A 24442-nucleotide genomic window follows, 5' to 3' on the forward strand; every position below is an offset into this window, starting at 1 on the left:
CTTCGCCTCAATGTTAAATTATATTTTTAATAGAAAATACGTTACATGCACTTCGACCAAATTGGATTTGACCGGTGTTTATTTGAATTAACTCCTTCGACCAAATCAAATCCAAAACCCGCCATGCACTGATAGCAAGAGAATCAAAACGCGATCCGAACTCGAGTTAGCCGGGGATGAAAAACCTGGACCTCGAGTAGCGTAAAAACATTGTATACACTCCTCCCTTCGGTCCGGGCCGGGTGGAAGACCGGTTAGACCGGTTGTTAGCTCCCCCCGCGTTTGTTTTTTTTTTCGGGGGTTGTTTTCATCAGTTTCGGGGTTGTACGAGTATAGTTTTTGTGTTTTTTTGTTTTTTATTCTACCCCAAAATTGTTTTTATATCGCACGACACTTATGCTGACTGGTTGTGGTTGTGACTTTGGTTTTATTTTTAGAAAATAGCCTTTTCTTATATGAAAAAAAATCCAATAAGCTACTCGGGAGAAAGTGTTTGCTTTTCCGATTTGCATTCAAAATATTCATCAAGTCATGCATCAAGTCATGCCCAACAACAACTCGCAGCGAGTAAAGGATGGCAAACAAATCTGCTCAACCTGTTGCTCCGCTCGTTGCCGGTTTTAAGCTCTCAAGTAGCAGCTCTGCAGCACGTTTTTTTGTGTTGGCTCTGTTAAGGCAGAAACAGCCGAAAGCGATTTGGTTCTAATTAATCACTGGGGGCCACATCCATCATCTAGCGTGACCCGGGTGGTAAAATAGACGCTGCGTTGGAATCATAACACACATACAAACGGTCCCTTCTGCTCTCTTTCTCACTCACACACACATTCTCTCTCTCTCTCTCTCTCTCTCTGTGTGATGTTCAAAAATTGCATTCTCAAACAGGCGCACAACACCGCACACCACACTACAGGCGCGCATCGACGGGTTTGGGGCGCGGCGCGTTAATTAATTAGCATAATATGGCGAGTGTGACGAGACGGGTGCGATCTGTGTGGCGGCTGTGGCTGCATCACGCTGCTCGGATGCGAAAGATGCGCAAAATTTTACGCCATTTCGTTGCACGCCCAGCAGCAACAGCAGCAAATGTGTCGACCTATTTATATTTTATTATAACAAACGCCACAAACATAAATGCCACGTGCTTTTGTGGCCAGTGCCACATTGCGTGCGTACATTGTGCGTGCTTTTGGTGTGCAGGTAGCCACACTAAGTAGCAAAGCGAGCGTGGATTATTCACTGACACTGTTTTGTTGCGGCTAGAAAGGTCAATCATTACGAAACCGCCCCGGGGTTGGCCCCGGTGACCGTGTTTCGGTGTGAAAATGGCAAATAGAAGCCCGTTGGCGAGGGTGAAGAAAAGAATCTTGCTTACCTACTTAGGGGTGTTTGGGAAAAAAGCTTCCTTATTTGTTAGAAGAAACCATGCGAACAACGTTCGAACCTACACAGCACAAAAGCAAAGAGACGAAATTTATATAGCCTTTTAGTGTCATCTTTAGCAGCAAACTGTTGAATTGTTGTACATGCTCCATGCTCGTTCATCGATCTAGTCGACCAGGGGCTGGAGGGTGAGGCTTCATCAGCTTCCAAACCCGTCGCCGTTTCCATCATCAGGCACAGATCGTACCTACTCCCTTACCCAGTGTACGATTATTATTTGCCTACGCTACAAACACAAGCCTTACCGTTTATTTTGTTTCCATCATCACCGTCAGCGTCTTCGTTGTCGTCGACAACGCCCGGGCTTTGCTGATCGTAGTCACTCGCGCCTTTTTTTTGCTTTTGCTTTGCCGCTGTTGTTTGAGCATCATCATCATCATCAGCAGCAGCCTCTCCGTATCAAACGGCGAACGGAAAAGATGTGCCCCGAAGCAAGAACTGTGTGCGTGTGTGTGTGCGGCGGTTGTATGTGTGTATGTCCGCGCGATTGGACCCGGTGACATCATCGGCATCATCAACTTCATCCCCCCCTCAAACAGCGGGCCAACAGCTCGAAACCCGCGCCGTGCGTCTCTAATCGCGCGACGTATGGTATGATTTGCAAAAAAAAAAGCAAGAACCATGGAAGGGAAGGGAAACTAAACGTGCACACACGCACGTATGCATACAGATAGAGCAGGGGCCTCCAAACTTTTCAGTCCGCGGGCCGCATTGCTTCAAAAATTACTATGTTGAGAGCCATTTGATGTTACCTATAATTGATGAGTGAACGTTTAAATCTTATTTTTATAACAAAATACTAACGATACTTGAACAGATTCGTGTTACTAAAGCTTGATTTTTGTCTAAGAAATGTAATAAAAATACAATTTCTTTTGAAAAAGTCAAAATAACCTAATATTTATTCTAAATCTGGCAAAGTCATCGAGGCCGCATTATAAGCTCTTGAGGGCCGCATGCGGCCCGCGGGCCGTAGTTTGGAGACCCCTGAGATAGAGCATGGAGTTAGTAATGAAGGAAGGAGTTGGATGGGGCTGTGCGTTAGGCTCGTCTTTCTAGAAGGACGTTGATCGTTCGGGACATCTGGGAATGGATTTATTATGTATGTGTGTATTAGGTTTGATGGGTGTTTTGGTGGTGCATGACACAAAGGGTTCGTTTAAGAAACATCTTAGGCTAAGGCTGTAGATTCATCAGAGGAGATGCAATATTCAAACATTTGGGGATTACCGATAAGTCGTTGCTGGGATCACTTTTCTGTTTTAGATGGCAGTAAGTAACCTTTCAATGAATTATAGAACATGTCACAGATAACTCGTTCCAAGTTTACAATATCTCAAACAAGAGCCAAAAAGTGATCAAGAAGTCAATTAATAATCATTAAATTATAGTTTTTTGCTTAACCTATGGCATTCTGTAGTGTGAATCGATGTCTGCACTGCAAAATGTCACGCGATGTTCGTGTTTAGCCGCATTAAGACTAATTTTGGAGAGTATTGAAATGTTGAAAATCTTCTTCAGGACACAACAAAACTTTCTACAGGCATTGTACAATGTACTCTCTTCAGAACCATATCCGAAGAATAAGACACCGTCAAGATATGGATGAAAGATGAACCTACAAAATGTGTCTTCGCTCGATGTATTTGGCTTGAAAGATAAATTTAAATAAACGTACGCAATGGGAACGAAGCTGACTTTGACTTACATTCCCACGTGTGTCCTCTTCTCCCTTGATTTTCAACTCACATCCAACCGTACCCACTGGCACAGTAACAACCCTTTTCCGAACCCGAAAAGATTGATATGCAAATGCGTGCGTGTAATTACCTGTGCCAAACAGTGCTGGCAATAATTATAATAACAATAACAGCACACACACAAACACACAGGCAGCAACAATAACATTCTCTTCTTCTGCTGGATTTCATCGAGATCGTTCGTTGTGGATAGTTTCCCTCTCTTTTTGTCTTGCCTACTCGCTCTCACACACACACAAACACACTGGCACACAATGGTGTCGGTTTTTAGGAGTGGTGGACATTAAAAGCCTCCGCCATGTCCTCGCTCTGACCCGACCGAGTGCAAACAGTTTTTCTAACCTAGAAAACGCACTCTCAAGGCCACCCCGGAGGCTAATGGAGGAAAAACTCGACCACACACCTCATCCCTCCGGAAAGGGGGATGGAAAGCAGAAAGGGTAAAGGGTGTGTGAGGGGTGTGTGTGTGTGCAAAAACAGTTGGAAAAAGTTCATTCGTCATTCGACAATGACGCCATGATGATGCTGCCCATGATGCTGCTGATGAGGTGGAAAGACACACACACACATGAAATCGAGGAGTTCGTTGGCCGGCAGTCTCTACAAACCGAAACAACAACAACAATAATAATGACCCAAAACACCGCACCAGGAAGGGTAGACAGAAACGCATCGTCCTTATCGTCCACCCAAAGCCACCAAGCCCGGCGGCTCCACAAACACACGCGCCCGCCGCTTTGATACACTTTTGACCCCGGGGAGGTGGGTTGTGGGTTGACTTGCGCGGGCTTTAGCCATGTGCGCGCAAAAAGGTGGTGCGTGTTTGCGGGGTGAGAATGGCTGATTTTCGAACCAGTTTCGAGGAATTTGGGAAGCGTATTCCGTGATTTTGATACACACTCGGGAGTGTGTGTAGAGGTGTGTGTGTGTGTGCTTGGGACACCAACACACAAAATGCACCGCGTTGCACAGCGCATCAAACTGCAGAAACTGCGTCGCGGGTGCAAATTTGCCACGTTTTCGGTCAAAATTTGTTGCTCCGGCCGGCTCCGGCGGTGGGGGATTGGGGCTGCAAGCACGGAAGCAAGAGGAAATGCTGGAATGGAGACGCATGCAGTTTTTGCCGCTGCTGCTGCTGCTGCTGTAGATACTGCTTGCTTTGCTTTCCGCACTGCTCGCACTCGCTCTCTCCGCCTCGTTTCGTTCGGCTCGATCGTTCCCTCTCGCTTCTCTCGCTGCGCTGGTTGTAAAATTGCGCAAGGCAGATTCTTTTTCTTTTCCCTTCCCTCACTGTTCGCTATTTGGTACTGCTACACCGAACCAAGGGAACGGTTGCGCGTGTGTTGGTAGGCACTCCTCCCCCACCAGCGGGAAAATCGCGTCGCAAATAGCGAAACGCCGGCCGGAACGACTGGAAGGGATGAAGCGAGGACCGTGTACGTACACGAGCGCCTGGGAGTGGGGATGAACGTTTTACACTTGCCCATTATACACACACACACACACACACACTTACACCCCAACTCAACAACCCCCACCCCATACTGTATTTGCGTTGCTTCACAAACAGCCGAGGTGGGAAATAGCGTATGTCTGTGTGTGTGTGTGTGAGAGAGAGCGAAACGGCAACAACATCTGTCATCTCACGTCATCTTGCGCCCCACACACGGAACGACGCATGCGCCTGCAGTGCAATTGGAAGTGCAATTGCCCATCGCACACCCCTCATTTGTGTACACGCACCACCACCACCATCACCGCCACAACCGATCTGTGTGTGTGTGTGTGTGTGTATTTGTGCGCAATTGACGAGGGTGAGGCCGTGTGTGAGTGAGCGAGCGAGAAAGTGCTACAGTGCTAAGAGCACCCACAAACGAGAGCGAGAGAGCGCGCGCGCCCGCGAGTGAATTGAGGGTGAGCTCGCGCTACGTGAAGGTGTGTGCGTGCGCGCGATGGGTTGCCGTGGGTGACCGAGCGAGAGGGCGTGCGGTGTAGTGCCGTCTCAGCCGCACGGCCGACTGCGTGGACACGTTCCTTGGGCACAGTTTAAGGGAAGAAATTTTATTTTATTTCAAACGTTCGTGCCGTACAGTCGCGCCGTGGTCGTCTGCTGCCGTGCCCCGTTTGCTGTGTCCCGTTGTGTGTGCGCGCGCGGACACCAAGTCCCCGGTCCTGTGGCCAAGGAAGGTACACGCACGTACCAACACACACACACACACACACGGACACACAAGGTTACACGTAATGGTTTTTTATCCAAACCAGTAGGAAAAAGGGCTTGCACGAAAAAGCGAGTTGGAAAATCTAAGCTCACGGCGAAAACGAAAAGGCAGCAGCAGTGCAGTATCGCGTGTTTGTTGCGTGTTTTCGGTGCGTTTTTGTTGCGCTTCTCGGGTGTGCGTCGCGAAAATAAAATAAAAAAACCAGATTGCGTGCGGTGTACGACACTTTCCAGTTGGCTTTCCGCTGGCCGGTCGGAACGGAAAACGGAATCGAACGCGTCGGCGGAAATTCGCGAGCGGAGGTTTTGCGGAGAAAAATCCGGTGCAATGGTGTAAAGTTTTTCTTTCCAAATTTTTATTCCACAAAGAACGCTGTGCCGGGCACGAAATTGAGGGAAGATTTTTACTCAACAACTGTGAACCAACAAGTCTGATAAGAAAACGCAGCGTTTGACGGGAAAAATGTTGATGGGATTTTTTTGTTGCGTTTCTCGATATCCCTAAACCGGCCATCTTCAACCCGAACACACACTGGAGCCAATCGGAAAAATCGGCTAAGTCGCGAGTGATTTTTTTTTAGTTTCATAAAAAATTGTGACGATTTCTGAAGCTAATCAGTGAAAAGTGGTGAGGCATTTTTTTAAAATTCAGACACCAACGAAGAGAATACAAGACTGCAATAATTTTGTAAAACGTTCGTTATCATCCTTTGTCCCATGCTAAATTAATGCCAAAAAAGACTCAACAAAAGGAAATTATGGCCTTTTTAAGTTGAAAAAAACCCCAAAAAATCATGTGGAAGAACTGACTGACTGCGAGGGTTGAGTGTTGAGCCTAAAAGCCCTTTACGAAAATGTGAATCTAATGTGCCTAAACGAATGAAATGGTAAGCTCTCTTCCTTAATTTATACAAAATGTTCAACTTTTTAAAATAGTTTTTATTCTGTGTGTAGTTCCATTCAAAAAGAGAATGTACTTTAAAACAAACAGTGCATCAAGTGCAGCACAGAGTATGATAAAATATGCTTTCATGACGACACTTTGAGGAAGAAAACAACTCACTTGTAGTCCGCCACGATTTATGCAAGTTTCTCAAAATTCTTTGCAACGCAAACGATTTTTTTGTGTCTACCAAAGCAAAGAAAAAGAAAAGAGCCCATTCTATATTTTCACTTTGGCGCACCAAAAATTCACCTGCTTTCGTCTGACGCGAGTGTGAGTGTGTTGAAGTGCCTGTGTCACCTTTGTTGTTTCTTTTCTCTCGCGTCACTTCCGGCACGGAAAGAAAAAGGGCCGATCGAGTTCTCAGCGTACGGAGATCGTACCGTTCCGATTAAAGCAATGGGGAAGGAAAGGATCATTTCGCCCGGTCCAAGGGGCATTTCTTTTCACCACGGGCGCATTGCTTTCACCTGTGCGCGCTGCTGTGTGCGCCGTCCGAGTTGACGCCGGATGGAATTGGTGTGCACCTGCTCGAGTGGGCCGTCCCGTTTTGCTCGAGGAGCGCAAATTATCGACAAAAGTGTCAAAATGATATCCCTTGCGATGCATGAGTGGCATGTGTCGGTTAACTTTGTGGCGATTGTTAAGCGATCCTTGCTTGTTATGTCTTTGTTGTTTTTTGTTTTTTGCTGTATTGAGCAAGCCGATGAGGCTTGTATAGCATTTCATTCGGCGCTTCTTGTTTGTCTTGCTTTGTGAGCACTTTAAAAATTATAAAAAATATAGTGATGGAAATAAGGGAAAATAAAAGAAGGTTTTTTAAGCATTGAACAGAAAGAAGCGAAATAATTGATGATTGTTGCAGCAAAAGTAGTATAAAAAATTAACAGCTTATGCCAGCCGAAGTGATGAGTTTTTTTTTGTTGCTTGAAACCAAACTCGACGTCAGCTCGACTCGAAAAAAAAAAAAATACAAATTTGTAAGCACAAAGAAATATAGCCCAATGGCTATCACGTTGGCTCGCATCGGAAGCGCAGCAAAAAAAAAAAAGCGCAACAAGAACGCACACGAGCGCGCGCGCGATCGTCCGTGCGGTTGCGATCGAGCGTGCGTGCGCGGATTCCGCAGCGAACGGTAGCGATGAAATCAGCGGCCCCAAAGAACTCTCGAAGTCTCCTTCCAACTCACCCCGTCCAACCACGCTTCCTTGCAGGCGGTGATAGTAGAGTGGGAGAGATGCTGATAGAGCCGTTTGCTAAAACCCGAGCGTTGGCTTGCTGGAAAGTGCGAGTGATTTGCTGTGGAAGGCAACGGAAGACGGCAGCCGTCGTGGTCCGTTTGGAGTTTGGAGGACCGAAGCGAGCGAGGGGCGGGGAAATGAAATCCAATCGAGCACCGACAACTTCTTCTCAGTCGCCGTCGTCGTCGTCAGTTTCCAGTTTTTGCTCCCTCGCTGCTTCATATCTTCAACCCCACACACTTAATCTTGCGGCCGCCAAGACCGTTCTAAAGAGCATCTTCCGCGCGCACGGAGACGTGCAGACACATTTTTTCATCGACTCGAGACTCGAGATTTTGGAGCTCTGATCTCGACCTTCATCGGTCGCTTTTTCGATGTGTGCGTGTGTGTGTGTTTGTTCGTGCCTCCCATATGTGGCTCGTGTTTTTTCGTTTCTTCTTCTTTCGAGCGCAGTGAGGGTGGCGAGGGGGTGGTTGTGCTAGACACAATCCCTCCAAATCCCTCCATTGCCTATCCCCGCTTGGTGTTTCTAACGCACGAAAGAGAAGGTTAAAACGACGTCCAAAATAATTCTCGACCATAAAAAAAAACTCCAAAAAACTCTCGGGACTGCTCCCCCTCTGCCGCACTGATCTTGCTCTAAACTTCTAACCAAAGGGTTGCTGGAGGTGAATGCAGTACGAGAAGAAACCGGGTACCGGGTAAAACTACGGGACGGGAAGGTGTGTAGTAGAGCCTGGCCAAAGAAGCAGAAAGCCTACACAGGCCGATCTTGAAAAGCGCGTAAAGTATAGAGGAAGCCGTGATGCCGGGAAACTGTGAAGAAGGAAGAAGAAAAAGAAGAGAAGAAGAAGCTACAAATCTTCCCGCGAGAAGCAGAAGAACAGAAGTAGGAAAAGAAGTACACGCGCGCATTGGAACGGAGAAGCGAAGTAAAGCTAACAGCGCGCGAGAAGTGCTCTAACGCTGGGAAGGAAACCCACTGGCGGAAAGGACTAGTTAGAGGCGGACGGGCGGGCCAAGATTAGACCAGCCGCGGGTGTGTGTGAGTGCGCACACACTCCTGTAGAACACAACCCCTCGGGCCTCGGGCCGGACCGAAGCGTGTTGAGTGTATGCTTTGGAGTGTGTGTGTGTATAGTTTTTCGTCTTTCGAACGTTTCGAAGGGAAGGCAACACCGCCGGCAAACCCGCGCGTCAGCACCATTCCAGTGTTCCGGGCGGAGTGGAAGTTTTGCGGAATGGAACGGACACAACAGAAAAAAAACTCCAACCTCGGTTGGCGGACGGGTGGGCCTCGAGCGAAAGGGAAAGGATGGCGGGAGCACATTAAAATGTTAGAAAATGTGTGTGTGAGTGTGTATTGGAGTTTTGTTTTGCTCTTGTATTGACTCGTATTGTTTCTTTTTAATGTACTTTCGGTTGATTCGCGCTCAAGCAAGTCGCGTCGCGTCGGCGGACGGTGAAGCTGCGCTTGCGGAGTCCCTCTCATCAAACGACGGGCCAGGGCAGAAGTTAAGAGAAAGAAGAGTAAAAAAAATAACGCAAAGGAGCGCGAACAAAAATGTAATAAAATCCACTTGGCCGCCTCTTCGCACAACGATCATCTCAACGGAGAACGCGTTTGTGTGCTGTGCCTGTGAGGAGTTCTTGGCGGTGTTTTGTGTGCGTGTGTGTGTGTGTGTTTTAATTTTGTGAAAAATTGTACCAAGTTATTGCAACCGCTACTACAAAGAGTCACAATGTGCGCCAAGCTTTTTCATTTATTTTCATTCTCTTATCAACTCAACAAGCACGGAGCTTGAAGATAAAGTTGGCGAATAAATAAATTGGTTTTGAGGTTAAACCTCAATCCGTCAACTCCACTTGTCAAAATCGCTTTGCCTCAAACTGGAGCAAACTGTCATAATCGGTGTCAGCATGAAAGTATGCCTAAGCTCGGCTGGAAACGAAAAACAAAGGGGCCTACACAACTTCAACTTTGACAGTTGGATGTTGTTCCTTTTTTTTGCGAGCTGTCCAATGCAGAGTGTGTACTAAGCTGTGTCACTAAGACAAATCAAGCGAGTGGAAATTGTATCAAAACATCAAAACTCCAATCGGAAAAAAATATTTTCGATTAAATCAAACTGTTTGACAATGCTTCATTGTTTTCTTATTAATTCTGCCTAAGAAATAAGATTGATAGGTGCAGAGCGTCGGGTTGCTTCTATTGATAAGCTTCCAGTCTAGCCAATCAATAAACAATTCGTTACCGCGCTCACAGCTCTGACAAATGATCCCTTAAACGATCCTCATCCTGAAACGTCGGATCCCTTTAAGTTTCTTGCCGATCGTGCCGCGGCGGGCACCATCCATCAATAATCAGCGACGTAATCAACGGCCGCCTGCACAACGCTATGCTACGGTCCTGAAGAACAAGTCAAAGGTTTTTGTTTCGCTTTTGAGAGAACTTTAAAAACAACGCAAACGAGATGGAGCCAGACCGAGCGCACAGAAAACGGAATGTTTCGCCGTTCGCGAGTTGGAGGTGGAATGAATTAAAGTTAATTAGAATTAAATTAAATAATAATAGACACATCTTGGCGCGGGCGCGGGCGGGCCGATGCTTATTTTGCGTTGCGTGCCGACATTCCGGTGCCGTATTTTATCTGCACCATATTTTACGTTCACTTTAAAAGATCGGGGTGTTGGTCGAGTGGTCTAGCGCGCGCGCGTATCGAATCAAATTCTGGCGCTCCTTTGTAGCGGTGTGTGGTTGTCTCCGTGTTGTGGAGCTCTAGGGGTGAGTTAACGAAATTATGTTTTACCGGCCCGGCATGAAAGCATCTGCTTTTTCGCCCTTTCTTCAGCTCCTTTTTCCATCCCTTGTAGAAGTGGCTTTCAATGGCGCCCCGTTCCGAGCGGGAAGCCTCCGTCGAGTAAGGTCCAATTTATTTGTAATAATCAATTCCACACGCTAAATGATGTGCATATGTGCCCTCGTAGGTTCAACCGCGGGGTCACAGGCCACGCGTGGGGGTAATTCGAGCGCTTGTTTTGCCTTTCGCTTTCGGGACAGAAGTGTATTAACAAGCCGGGCACCAGCATTGTCTGTCCCGGAGGGGAGAAGCGCAACAGCGCAGCAAATTGATTTTCGGTCATTTAATGTCGTTTGTTTGGACTCAATGCGATTATTGGTTGTAATTTTTGGGTTTTAAACCGTTTACCCTGCACTTTTAAGACGCTCGATAAGCTGTTTTCACGAAATTAAAGACAAAAAATCGCTTGCCTTGAGACACAAACCGAAAGCTTCCTTCTGTTCTGCTAACGAACAGCAAATTTGTCACTTGTGTGTTTTCCCGCTGTTCCATTCCGTTTCTATGCCCCTGGCAGGTGACTGTCACTGTCACTGACTGTTTATGAAGTGATGGTCAGGTTGGCCAAAAAGAAACGAAAAAAAAAAACACCAATGACGTCTTCCCGGCCACTCGACGATGACGAAAGATAAATTAATTAGATAAGCGCACAGGCACGAACCACCGCGGGACCTCCCGAAAGTATGGCCCCGATGACCGGACCGAAATGGTTGCCACCTTTTTTCTTTCCCTTTCCTTTGTATGCAAATTAGCAGCATTCCTGGTGTCCTCGCACACCTCACCCGGCACATCGAGCGCCGTGAAAATCGAGCGAGAATCTTCCGCTCATTGGGACCGTTCGTGCGACTGTCACTTGTCTTAGCGTGAGCGCTGTGCCCGGGGGCTGGAAGATGAGAGCTGGTAGGAAAAAGGCAGCCACCAAACAGAATAATGATTTATGTGTTACCATCACCTAAACACACGACGCGAATGGATGGACCCGGTTTCCGGCTGGCGGCGGGAAGAAGAGTAACCAGCCAGCCAGCCAGCTAGTCAGCCCCCTGGTTCAATCATTATCTACTCACGGCACGAACTTACAACTCTTTCACCTCTTCTGCTACCGCGTGTGTGCGCCGTCGTGAGCGATTGGTGGTCGTGGTTGTGGTGGAAATCTATCGCGGGGATGGTACCACGCGGTTTCCTCATATTTCAAGCCGTACATAATTTATATAAAACACTCACAGAAATACAACTCTTCCGAGCGGGACAGCGAGAGAGAGAGAGAGAACGTTTCGGAAAGCACCTTGCCTTGAGTGATGGAATTCAATGGGGAAAGAAGTGTCAATGTATTCAATTTTCCTGCTTCTTCCTTCACCTCTAGCCCAAAGCAAAGTAAGTGTATTGGAAAATCGTTTGAACACCATCAGCAGAATAATGATCAGTGTGTTGGAAGGGCCGAAAAATAAACCAAAAAAACCAGGGAGGAAACTGCTTATGTTTTAACAGATTGACTCCCTTCACGACTTCCTCCCTGTTTTGGCAAAGGAATGCTAATGTGCAGTCAACGTCTTCCACCCGCTTGTTTGGGGACGTTCTTGTGTTGACTTTCGATTGAGTGAGTGACGGGTTTTGTGTTTTGTGCATGGAAGAAGACAGTTGGGATGGATGGGCGTTTTGCCTGAGTTAGTTTAATGCAATTGATTTTTTTTTAATGTGTCTAAACATCTTTAGAAAATAGACATCAGTTTTCAAAGATTGCCGTTGTTTCTGCGCTCTACTCTCGATGCTAACCTCTTCAGGAAGGTCCTTCTGCTCATATTGAGAGTCACATGTTGTATCCTTACCTACTGCGGCACACGTGGGAAGTGTTGCTGCCAGCTGCCAGAACTGTTGCTGCCTGTGCCATCTTGCCAAGTAAACAGAGTCTGTTTTCCTCTCTTTTCCCCCTTGCACTCTTAACCCTTCACTCGAACCCGTATGGTAAGCATAAATCATTACAATTTATTAAAATAGAAAAAAATGAAGATAAACAAACCGATGCGCTGTTGCTTCTGCAGACAAACACACTCTCGATTTTGGACTCCAATGTTTGTTTGTGCCTAATGCATTTATTTCGGATGCTGCTCCGATCCGTTTCGGGCTGCGAGGACAGCTAGCACACCCGTTTTGTTTATGCAGCTCAAGTTCACGGTGCACTTTCTCCCGCGTGGAGCCCGTGTTTACGCTCCGTGCAAAGGCAGCTGGGCATGCTTTCTTTGGCCCAAGGGGCCATGCTTTGTTTACGTAACCGTGTATCGGCTGGTGTGGCCGGGGGTTTGCATTTTAGCCCCTTGTTGTTTAGCCTTGAATGGACGACGGTCGACGACGGCGATGACGGCGGGCTTGCTGCTTACACATTATAATAATAATGCTCAACAGCATCAAGCCCAGCATAATTGAAAAGTTGAAGAAAGGCGGAGGGTTTTATGTAAATTTTAAAACACACACACACTCACCCATGTGCAAGCTCTTGAACGAACCGTTTCTTGCGATGCATTGCTGCTTGCAGGAAGATGTTCCAATGCGTCGCAGCTGGTGCACGTGTAATCCTTACGCTTCTGTACCATTCATTGCTCTTCCAGTAATGGCAAATTTCGCAATTTTCGTTCTAATTTATCAACACTCTTTACTCAATTTACCTCTTTGTGCACCGAAGAAAAAAGGGAACGATTAATAATATCCACAAGGATTGATGCTTATTTTTGCACCCCGGAATACGGTTTTCTTTTAAACGTTTCTACGGGTTCTACGCAAAAAACAAACCCCTTCGGAATATGCAGATGATGTCTGGGAGGCGTAAAGTCATGTTTTGTGGAGGGGGGCGAGGGGGCTCGCTTCATTTCCCCGTGGTGTAAAAATGGCCGACAGAAGGCGATCGCGATAAGATGGATGGCGCAGTGCCTCGGCCTCGTTCCGTGCCATTTTTATGATCCGCTTTTTAGGAGCAAACCGATTTGCTCCATTAAGGACTCGAAGGAAACAAACTGGGGTAGGAGGGGGGGGGGGGGGGGGAGGGAGGAAGGAAAAACTGCACCACCTTCAGAAGCCTAAGTGCAACCGAGGCTGATTGCATCTTGCAAAGGCAAGCAGAAAACATGCGCTCTTCGGCACTCCATTTTGTGCTGACGGCACGAGCAGATCACGAGAGAGAGGGAGAAAAAATAACATTTAATAACCGCTAACTCGCTGGTTCCTCCGATGTGTAGTACCATGGGGCTGTGGTGTGGTAATAAAAAAAAAATACACACAGTGTGCGAAACATATGTTCCCGGTCATATGGGAGCAGTTTTTGGAGAATAATTGGATTTATTGCTTCCCTTGCTGCTGCAGCGTGCTTTGAAATTGCATGAAATATCTCTTCCTCTGGAATTGGAACTGGCAAAACGCGCAAACAGTGCGAACGGTGAGTTGAAGCGAGACGCAGCGAAGGAGACTCACAGGTGAGGTCGGTTCGGTTCGGGTTCTCTGGCGTTCGAATTTTGTTTTCAATTTATCGGTTGCGTTTGGTTCCCAAGTCGACCGTTCAACCCCTCGCACGAAGATGTATGATCTCGATTACGTCCTTACGGAGGCACGGATGTCCAGTCCAAGATGCAGATCATGAGTAATATGCTGCACATTAGTCTCTCCGTGCCTCTGTGCTGAGGCGAGATGAAACAGATGGGGTGCCATTTATTTACGTCACTCGGAAGCCAAACAGCATGATGTTAAGTCGCTTATTGCAGTAACACTTTATTTGTTCTACTAATAAAAATTAAGTAATTATTCCCCAATCAAAACTTTTGAACTTCAACATTCTTGTTGAATAATTCCCTATTCCTCTAGATACTCATAATTGAAATATCATTCACCAGAACGAATTATAACGTCAATATTAATTTATTGTGCATTGTTCGCTCTCTCTCTCTCTCCCTCTCTCTCTTTTCATGCGCAGATGACGCCTTTGAAGCCCGCGGGATTGTCATTTGCCACCATGCCACCAACCATGCACGGGTAAGTAATTTCACAAAGTGCATTAACACAGCCAGGGCAAGCCCGCACCCACACGCGGTGCATTGGCAACCCATCATCTCGCCGACACGCATTCGAACACACACACACACACATACACGTATACAGGGTGGGATTCCAATCTACCGAGGGGTGTGCCACACTCATCTAATAATGGACCGATCGTTATCACGCGCGTCGAATAATGTGGCGCCCTTTCGCCCTTGTTAGTCAATTGACATCGAGACATCATCATCATCATCATCATCAGACGGTTGCGGCCGATGATTATGGCGTATCGTCGGGTCCCGTCACCCGTAAATCATACTGGCCACACCCGCACCATTTTGTGATGCAGGCCGCGTGCAAAGTGTGTCCTAGTTTTTGGGCAGAAGGGGCCGTTTGCTCCACTTCGGCACAGAGCTATCTCGTCGATCAGCTCGTACCCGGCCTCGGGGAAGCGGAGGTGCCACTGCTTATGTTTTGCACTTATCGGATAAAGTGGAAGATACAGAGGAGAAGGCACACAAAAAAACCGCACAAAAATGAACAAAAAATACAAAACCACAAAGCTCGTTTTTGCGTTACTTGCTCTGTGCCACCCAAAAGCAACTAGACAGATGAAGATCTACAACCATCGAAACAGCGAAAACAATGGGTTTTACCATGTTTCGTGTAAAAGCCTTCTCTGCTTATGCTTTGGGTTTCCTGGAGACGGCGAAGCATAGCGGAGTGGGGTAGAATTTATTGCCGCCCTTTAGTTCTTTGGCACGGGACACACACACACCAAATTGCCTAAAAACATTAAGACCTTGTCCGAAAACGCAAGCAAAACATTTGCCCTTTGGCGGCATATTGATGTGCGAAGGGCGGATGGTTCTGTTGCTTTTGGGCCCTTTACCTTGTATCCCAATTCGTCCCAGCGTTCGATCGGCCTGCGAGGATTGGCTACAGTTACAGGTGCATCTAGCGCCGGCTGGGCCGTGTCTTAATTTTCCCTTGTGAAGCGCCTCCCAGAAACGATTTTGTGTGTGTGGGAAAGATTGGCTGCGGGCGATTTGGCGCACGCACCGGGTACTGCCCGGGAATGACAATGAATGTCCCCGCTTTCCTAGAACGAACGGACGCGGCATTTGGACGGTGGCTTCTTGGAAGGTTGTCCATGAGACAAACAGATGCAGTTCCGCCAAACTTGCGATCGATTCTTGGGGTTCCTTGCCCTGCTCAATATAGCAGGCGAAACAATCAAATTAATAAAATTTTAATAGGAGCTCATTAGGCCAGCGCAAGACGGCAGAAGACACACGACGAGATGAATTGACTGATTCTTTGGGAAATTGGAGAATTCATTTTGGGACACGTTGGAATGCACCTGCACGCCCTAAAAGATGTCCAGTAAGTTGTCAACGTGAAACGACGGCTGTCTTTTAGAAACTTCCAGAGGAAGAGAGCCCGTGAGAAATGCTATCTTCAACATAACGGATAGGAATCAACGTTCTTCGTACAAACGCACCACGAAGTCATCGTTGGTCGTCGTGAGAACGGGTCGAACTTTTGGTAATGTTTCACACTGCACTGGAACATTATTCGGTACAGACGAAAATTTGAATAAGAAAAGCATTGCTCGATGGTCTTGAATTCTTCCAGCAGTACCATACAGCTGCAGCTGCTTCCATCTTACCTTTTACCCCGTTATAGAAGCATTATTTTAATAAGGCGGCGATAATCCTACCGGTAGGACCTCTGGCATTCCCATTGCTTAACGAAAGTACGGAGTGGCTTTTCTAGGTTTGTGTGTTCTTCCTTGATTCCTTTACTTTTCCAACTCGCTTCGATTAGCGTGCACCGGTAGATTCGGTAATAAGTTTCCCCCTCTTTTACCGATTGTCGAGAACGTCTGCGCGGAGCTCCGAAAAGAGAGTTGCTCGATTCAGGAAGGAAATCCACGTCTAGGGTCTCTGGGTAGTTCCTCAGGAGAATCTTATTTAAAAAAAAACTCTGAAAAAGGGGTTCTATTCGCCTAGCGGCATAGTACGCTGATACACAGGGAAAGGCAAGACGAAACTGTGCTACGGAATACAAATCAAGCCGGATGTACCGCACCGAATCCGTTTATCCCGCGCGCGCGGAGTTGGCGCACGACGTTCCGCACGCTGGCCCGGGGTCCTAAACGTCTGCGGGGCGTTCGGAGCGTTCGGGAATTGTGATGCAAATACACCGTGAGACCGCCACTGGGAAATGAGATTCTAATTTCTGTCCACGGTTAGCCCGAGCCAGGCCAACGCTTCGGGGGGATTATTCCGATTTCCTTTTGATAACTTTGATACTCCTAGGGAATAAAAAAAGGGAAGCCGTTACACCTTATCGTCTACCGCTTACGAAAAAGGGAAAATAACGTCACGTCCCAGACCATCATCGCACACCATCGCCACCGGACGGATCAGTATGTATTTATTCGGTCAATTTTCCTGAACTCAAGAATCCGAGTGTGTTTGAGTCTGAAACTTGTGGGGGAAAATCGAAAAAGAACCAAGGTGTCATTCAATGGTCACACCAGGCACACATCCGTGATGTTAATATTCGGACAAAAACCCCTCCAAAACAAAGCCCAAATTTGGTGTTTGCCTCGTCCTGGGTGCCTGGGTAGCGTGCTCGGGAGCAGCGGTGTGGCAGGAGTTGATCCTTTTTTGGGGGAGGAAAAAAAGGTAATTTATGCTACGCCAGGCGATAAGACGACCCACACAAATGGAGGCGACCGGCGATTTCGATCGGACGGTGTGGTCAGAGCGTAGTAACTGTTGGGCTTGCCGGCTGTGTGTGTGTGTGTGTGTGTGTGTGTGTTCGTGTGGTTTTCATTGCCTCGCCACTGATGACCAGTGACGAATACATTACCATTTTGCACCTTACCCTTGTGTGGTGTTTCGGTGTGACGTGGTAAGGAGAAGCCCATTACGCGAAAGGGACCAAATAAGGCCGGAGGGAGGAATTTTTTGGCTGAAATAGACGTCAGCCGTTTTTTTATGTTCTCTTCTGTTCATCACCCACACTCTCTGTCTCTCTTTCACGAAAGCATAATTTAACGCTTTAGGAATGGGGGGGCTTTAGATTGCCTGCCAGTGATAAGGTGCGGGATGACGAATGGAAGTTTGGACATAGAACATGAAGCGAAGTAGGAGGTTTAGACCATTTTTGGGAATGATTGTGTGAGGTTGTTGTCAGTGTGTGTGAGAGAGGGATACTTCATTGTCGATGAATATCTGTAAATTCTGGACTATTTCTGGAAGACTGAACTTCTACAATAAGTCTACGTACAACATCATCATAGCTTTTAAACAGCATTTGATATACAATTAAGCTTACTGCTTTAAGAACCTCCAAGAATATTGTTGTCTATATGCTGCGGCTGTCTTTTAACCATTTATGAATGTTTGGGACCTTCATAATATCCTATGACTAGACATCATGTAGGCAAACTTAACCTCTTAGTTTGCCTCGCTCAAGTCCATATCATTAGACTCTCGTTAACGAAATGCGCCAAAAACCTCGCTGCTCTTCGATTCCACTCGATCGTTATTCTTCAGAACTCCAAAAAATCGCTTGTGCGTGTGTAGTAGCTGCCCTCTCCGCACGTTAATTAATTTATTCAAATCAGCGACCGTTTGTCTGAGCAACATGTCCGCGGCCCCGTCCGCGCCCCTTCTCGGAGACGTGAAAATCTAACTACGAGAAGAACCTGTTTGCTCGGAAACCACTCACCAAACCCCCTTTCCGAGATCTTGTGTGTGGAAAATAGGGGGCAATACACCAGACAACGCTCCCGACGTAAAGAAGAAGAAGAAAAAAAAACAATCGCTCGTTTCGTTAGCATCAACACGATCGGATGTTGCTTTCTTGCCCCTTGTCTTCCTTCGTTGCTGGAAGCCTGGAAGCCGATTGCTCGAATGCCTTATTTACCTATCAATCGCGCCACGCACTATCGTTCTGCTGTAGCTCTTCTTCTTGTAACCCTCCCGCGCGCTCCACAACACCCCTGCTGAAGGGGTTGGGCAGGTTGTTCTCTGCGCCACCACCACCACCACTACCTCCACTGGCAGCAATCAAACCCAACAGTTCACTCAACCGGCTCGTCCGCAAGGGGTTTTCGGGAGGCCTGGAACCGGTTTTATTTTAGAAACCGATCTTTACGTGCTTAGAATCGAGAGTGTGGTGTGGTTCCACGTCCGATCGACGTGGGAGAACGCTCGCGCAGCGAAGGGCCGGGCCCGCACGAAATTCCGCCGCGTGGAGAGCGCACACGGCTAAGAACGAAACCGTCGGGAGGCCCACAATCATGCTCCGAAAATGGGATTTCGGTTCTCGGCTGACAGAACCGTGCGGAAGGAACTGCGGTGAAGGAGGAGGAGGAGGGTTTTTTGAGATCGAAACGCGAAGAAGACCCGCAAAAGAAACCCTTCCCTCACACACACACACACACACACACGGTTGCGGGTGCTTATGTATGGTTTACTTGATCGCGTCTTCCCTGCGCTGCTCTGCGCTGATGATGCTGCGCGATCCGTTCAGGGGTTTGGAAATTTATGAGCGAACACACAGACACGGTTCACACAGACATTCACTGGCCGGTACACAGGGGTGGAAGATAATTTCGAATTTCCGAGAGTCCATTAGGCGGATGGTGTGGTGTGTGTGTGTGTGCTGCTGGTGGCGCGGACCGGCGCTGGTAAAACCGTTTCGCTTGCACCGGCATTTCGATCGAGTCCAGTGGAGTACCGTGGCCGGCGGAAGGGAAGAGTTGTTATCGTGCCGTGATTCCGACCGACAGTGGTCGAAGATTCGAATGCATTCGAGCGGTAATGGAAGTAAATTAAGGGAGGGCCCCAAAACCCCCGACGGTCGGTAAATTGGTAACGAAGTCGGACGATCATCATTCCACTGGTTGGGATTCCGGTGCCACTGTGATCTGGGCCTGTGAGACTTTTGAAAGGTTTCTTGCGCGCGAGTGCTGGGACAGTGGTACGGTGCAGTGCAAGATGCGGTCTTTTTTGTGTATATATGTGCTGTGCCAATCGTCATCAGAACATTGTGTGTGTGTGTGTGCAGGGAAAAAGGGTAAAGTAAGAGTCGTCCCATTCCCCATCGCTCTCTTGTCATAATGTGGCGAGCTGGCGCCGTTCCGTGGCACCATCTGGGTAGTAAAAAGGCAACACCGAAACATTGGAACGCTGCCAAAGCATACACACACACCGTACAACATATGTGTGTGATTGCGGCGTTATGCGGTTTGTGGCATAAAATTGCGCGAGATGAATCATTTGCTCGGCCGCAGTTGCAGGATGCATTCGCGCACTCCACTCACACATATGGTAACACACACATTTGGCAAACATCAAATGTCATCGTCCGCGCAAACGGGTCCAACGATGAAAATAAAATCGCTGCACTCTCTGTGTGCTTTGTTGCAGCATTGCTTGGGCTGTGTTAAAGTGCAAATTTTATGTTCTGCGCTGACCGCTTTGCAGCAGTCGGGGAGCACGTCACGTCAGTTTTGTACGCTTCGGGTGTACTAAAAACGGTGTGACGGTGGTGCGTAAAGCGCACAAAACCATGGCTAGGCGCAGAAACGTACCGGGGGCCCGCAATAAAACCGTCACATCGTAAAAACCAGGGATCGTGTACGCCACAGCGCGCACTGTTTGTAACACAAATCATGCTCCACATGTTGCAGAAACACATTTTTGAGTCACTGTTTTTTGGTTCTAAATCTAATTCTTTTTTTTTTCTTTTTCTTCACAGAACCCCGCTCCACACCTCATCAAGGCTAACAATCAATAGTTCCTCACCACCCAAATCGGAACCATCTGCTGCGGCACGGTGTCTCGGTGATCATTTAACTCCTGCCGCGGGGCTTTCGGGTCGGTTAAGACGGACCAGGTAAACTCCAACTTTACAAAGACCACCACAGAAAAAAAAACCGATCATTTGAGGCTTGCGGCAACTCTCCCGCTTGTTTTTTGTTGTGTGTGGCATGGCACACCACAAACCGAAACATATGTATCGAATGTCGTCCGCGCCATCGACGGCACCAGCACCGGAGGCGGTGGAAGCTGAAACACGAAAAACAACAACCTTCCTTCCTCGCCGGGGAGCTGCCCGGGACTGACCTATAATTATGAGTACCAGCCGGCAGGCATTCCAAGGCCTTCCTGAAAGCCTTTCTGGAGGAGGAGGAGGAGGTGGGGCGGTATCGGCTTTCAGTTGTGCGGTCAAATGGTCACTGAGGCTTCGGCTTCTTATCGACACGTCCACGAAAACATACCAAAATCCTCTCCAACCAAGGCTTGGAGAAGCTTTCGCTGGCCAAAACCGGTGCCCATGTTGGAGTTGGACCAGCAGCGCAAAAAATTACAAAATCTTCAAAGAAATCACTGGAATTTCGCATGCCTTTGTTGCTGCGTTTACAAATTTTTAAGAGTCTCCTTTTCTTTTTTTTTAGCTCGGCTCGCTTCCCATTTCGCTTTAGCGCTTTGCGGGCCACGGCAAAAATGGTCGGACGCCAACTAACGCGTATTCCGGCTTCAACGGTAGCAACCCATTACACAAACACAGACACACACACACACACCACCATTCTCGGCAGCGATTTTGAAAAGGTCAAATCATGTTTTCATGTCGTTGTTTTTTGTTGCTTCGGGATGGTTCGCACGCAACTCGGTTGTGGGGAAATGCAAGCGAGCGGAGGAAAAATGCACCGCCAATTGCATTCCTTTCGGGACTGTGCGGAGAGCGGTGCAGCGGTGGGGTTTTAATTTTTTTGTTGTGCTGCTGTTTCAATCTTTGACATTTTATTTCGGGGGTTTTCAGTCGCTTGCATGCGAACAACAAGGCTTTTGTTGGGTTTTGTTTGGGAAAGACTCTTAGTTCTTGGAGGACTTTTGGGATTTCAGAAGACAGCATTTATTTTTTTATTTCGGCAAAGACCTGAGAGTTAAGTCCTAGATGATCTGGAAATATGCAAGCAAAACAATCAATTATTGAGTGCAAAATGCACCGTACTACATCACACAAGTGAAGACGTTTCGCCAACTTCACTCGCCATTCAGATTGATGTCTTACTCCCGACGCGGGCCAGCATGATTGATCAGCGCGGCCCCATAAACCTGTCCAATTTCCATATCGATGGAAGGCGTCTGGTGCCGCTGGTGCCTAATATCTATCTCCCTTCTCCCGACCTGCCGTGGCTTGATTTATTGTCCTGCCGGAGGTGAAGCCCATTGCCGCTCATTTTTCATCCACCATCCTGATGACGATCATTATGCAGCGTGTAGCGGAGTGTTTTCGTGTGTTGATGTGCCAATAGTCCAATAGCCGGCGGACGGGATCCTTCGTTAAGGGCTCGGCTGCGTCGCAAGCAACTCTGCGCCTCCGCACGTCTGCGCCTCCTTCGCCACGGCTGCCAAATTGCTTCCCTTCACCTGTTTAATGATCTTCGCCAACCCTTTCGCTTCACCGTGAACGCTCCAGCGGCGTGGATTTGCTCTCATCCGTTGTGGCGTCGAGCGGTTTGTCGTAGGTGGGCGTCATGTAAGGCGCGAAAAAAAAAACACACTCACACACACTGATTAATGTTCGATGATGTGGCGGAATCCTTTCCGCAGTTTGCGTGTGTGTTTGGGTGTGTGGGAGAAGGTTTTTTTGGGCAGAATAATTAACGCCCGTCGAGGTTAGGAGATCAAAGCAAGGCGGAGAACCGATCGTTGTGGAAAGTCTGGCAAAGCATTGGAAAGGTGCTCGAGACGTTAATGAAGATTTGTGGGAAGGTTTTTTTGGGGCTTGGTTGCCGAATTCTCACCGGATGGAGAATTATGATGAGAAGATGTTGTTGGTTTTGATATTTAAGAGCTTATTCCTGCGACATGGAAAGCAGCTAGCAAATAGACAAGAAAAAGCATTCTTGTCTTTTTACAACCTTCCGGGAGGGCGGCTGTCAAATGGCAGGGCTACCGTGCTGAAGTAAAAGATCCCTCACACCCGGCTCCAGTTTCCAGGGTTGAATAGTTTCCGATGCAATTAATTTTTTTGCCATCGTCGTTTGTTAATTGAAACTTTAGAGCCCCTCTGTTGGTGCAGCTAGAACGCCCGGAGAGGGTAATCAATCTAGGAGGCAAGCAAAACTGGGGGACAGCATAGACACGGTCGCAAACCAACAGAAAACCGTGCCATGTGGAGATGACATCCATCAACCGAAGCCGTAGATATCCGCAGATGCTCCCGGTAGCGAAAGGGTTTCCCTCCGATTGCCCCGCTTTGAGCCGAGCGCGGCTCACACGAAATATGATCTACAACCCAGCAGCAGCAGCAGGCATGAACACAGACACGGCAAAAGGGGTTTGGACAATTTTAATTTCACAACATGACTCCACCACCTCCGCACACTGCGCCCCCGGTGCGCGGCCCACAATGTGTTTAAATTGCGATGATATTTTTAAGCGAGCGCGCGCCCTCTAAACCACACGAGCTGCCGGGGCCTCCTGCCGGTGTGGACTGTGACGGTGTTGCTTGAGCTAAGCCGCATCTCGTCGCGTTGGCGTCGACGGCCGGCTACGCCTCTGCTCGGTGGGAGGGCCCCTTCGCTCACTGCCAAGGGGGGGCTACGGAGTGTAAACAAAGGCTAGCGTCACAGGGGCACCGGGTTCGATTCGAGTCCAACCATTGAGTCCCTTCTGTGTGCGCGAGTACTTGGGCGGGAAGTCAAAAGCAAAGGGACAAGTCTTTGCAGCTGCCAATGCTCGCGACAATGCAAATCCTACCAACACGGGGATTGACTGGACTGGAGTTTGACCGGCCTGTGAGCTAACGTTGCCAACGGTACACGAAAGAATCAAGCGAACGCAAGACATCGAATTTGCCCAGAAAGAACCCGCATCTCAAGTGCACTCCAGTGGCGGTGACGCAACAACGCGTTGGGAAGGGTCTTTTTCGCCCGGCTGGGACAGCTCTTCCGAGCTCTCGGGAATCTCGCGCAGTTTGCGCGCTCTTCGCCCTTAAGTGGTGTGCTTAGGCGTACCGAAAGTGGCCCAAAGCCCAAAAACTCATACACAAAACCACAGGGCGTAGTATCGTTCCCGGTTGGGGAAGTTCTCGTACGCGGAGCAGCGAGCGAAGCCGTACGACGACGGTTGGTTCTTATGCTGGAATAGAAATTTTGGAGATGGTAAGACGCGAGGCACTCCTGCCATCGCTTTGCCTTGCACAGAACCAAGTGGTGCTTGTACTGGGCTGTTCTTTTCGTTTCGAGTGTGGTTTTCGTCGTATCAGAAAGGTTGTGTCCTACCCATGCCCGTGCTTCATCTGCCCTCTGCCCCGGCCTTGTTTTTGCTTGTGATTATTTTTTGAAAAGTATCGATTTCATCCAAGAAACTTCGGCACAGCGCGCCAGAGGTCGTACCGGGGCATTCCTTTGGGTTGATTCGATTGGTTTCGGTCCTGGGCACCGAGTGCCTGTGTTTCTTGCGTTCGCTCTTGACATTGATGCTGACATGTGTTTCCTCTCCGCACGCTGTCCTTTCTGTCTCTGTCTGGGCGATGGTTCCTGCGAGTGGTAACCTGAACACCCCGTGAAGCCTTCCACGGGGAAGCGAGATAAAGAGCGACACTGGTTCGAATGTAATCGAAGATCGTACGCTTCTCGCTTCCTAGGCAAAGGAAGACGGCAAAGGCCCAGCGATCGTTTTCTTCCTCCTCTTCTACTTCTTCCCATTGCTTCCTTTGATCGTGGAGATCGGTTTCAATCGGTGACCAACAGGCCGAAGGAAGCAGGAAAAGAGGATACTCGCACGGCGTTTCGGCCTTAACCCCTGTGTGCCACGATCACAAAACCACAAAGTTCGGTGGAAACCTGTTCAATAAAACTTTATTACCTTAATCCCCACAGCCTTTTCGTCTACTCCCCTCCGCTGCTCTTCCTCGCT

The 24442-nt window shown here is 48.2% G+C and overlaps 1 long non-coding RNA gene across 1 annotated transcript; it reads left to right on the forward strand.

Annotated features, from left to right (window-relative positions):
• The first annotated feature begins 2185 nt into the window (after positions 1–2185).
• On the forward strand, positions 2186–24396 carry LOC120950774 (uncharacterized). Its single transcript, XR_007452140.1, has 3 exons — positions 2186–6311; positions 14419–14477; positions 20268–24396. It is a non-coding gene; the product is annotated as an uncharacterized LOC120950774 (long non-coding RNA).
• The last annotated feature ends 46 nt before the right edge of the window (positions 24397–24442 follow it).

The sequence above is a fragment of the Anopheles coluzzii genome, chromosome 2 (assembly GCF_943734685.1).
Source record: "Anopheles coluzzii chromosome 2, AcolN3, whole genome shotgun sequence".
Lineage (NCBI taxonomy): Eukaryota > Metazoa > Arthropoda > Insecta > Diptera > Culicidae > Anopheles > Anopheles coluzzii.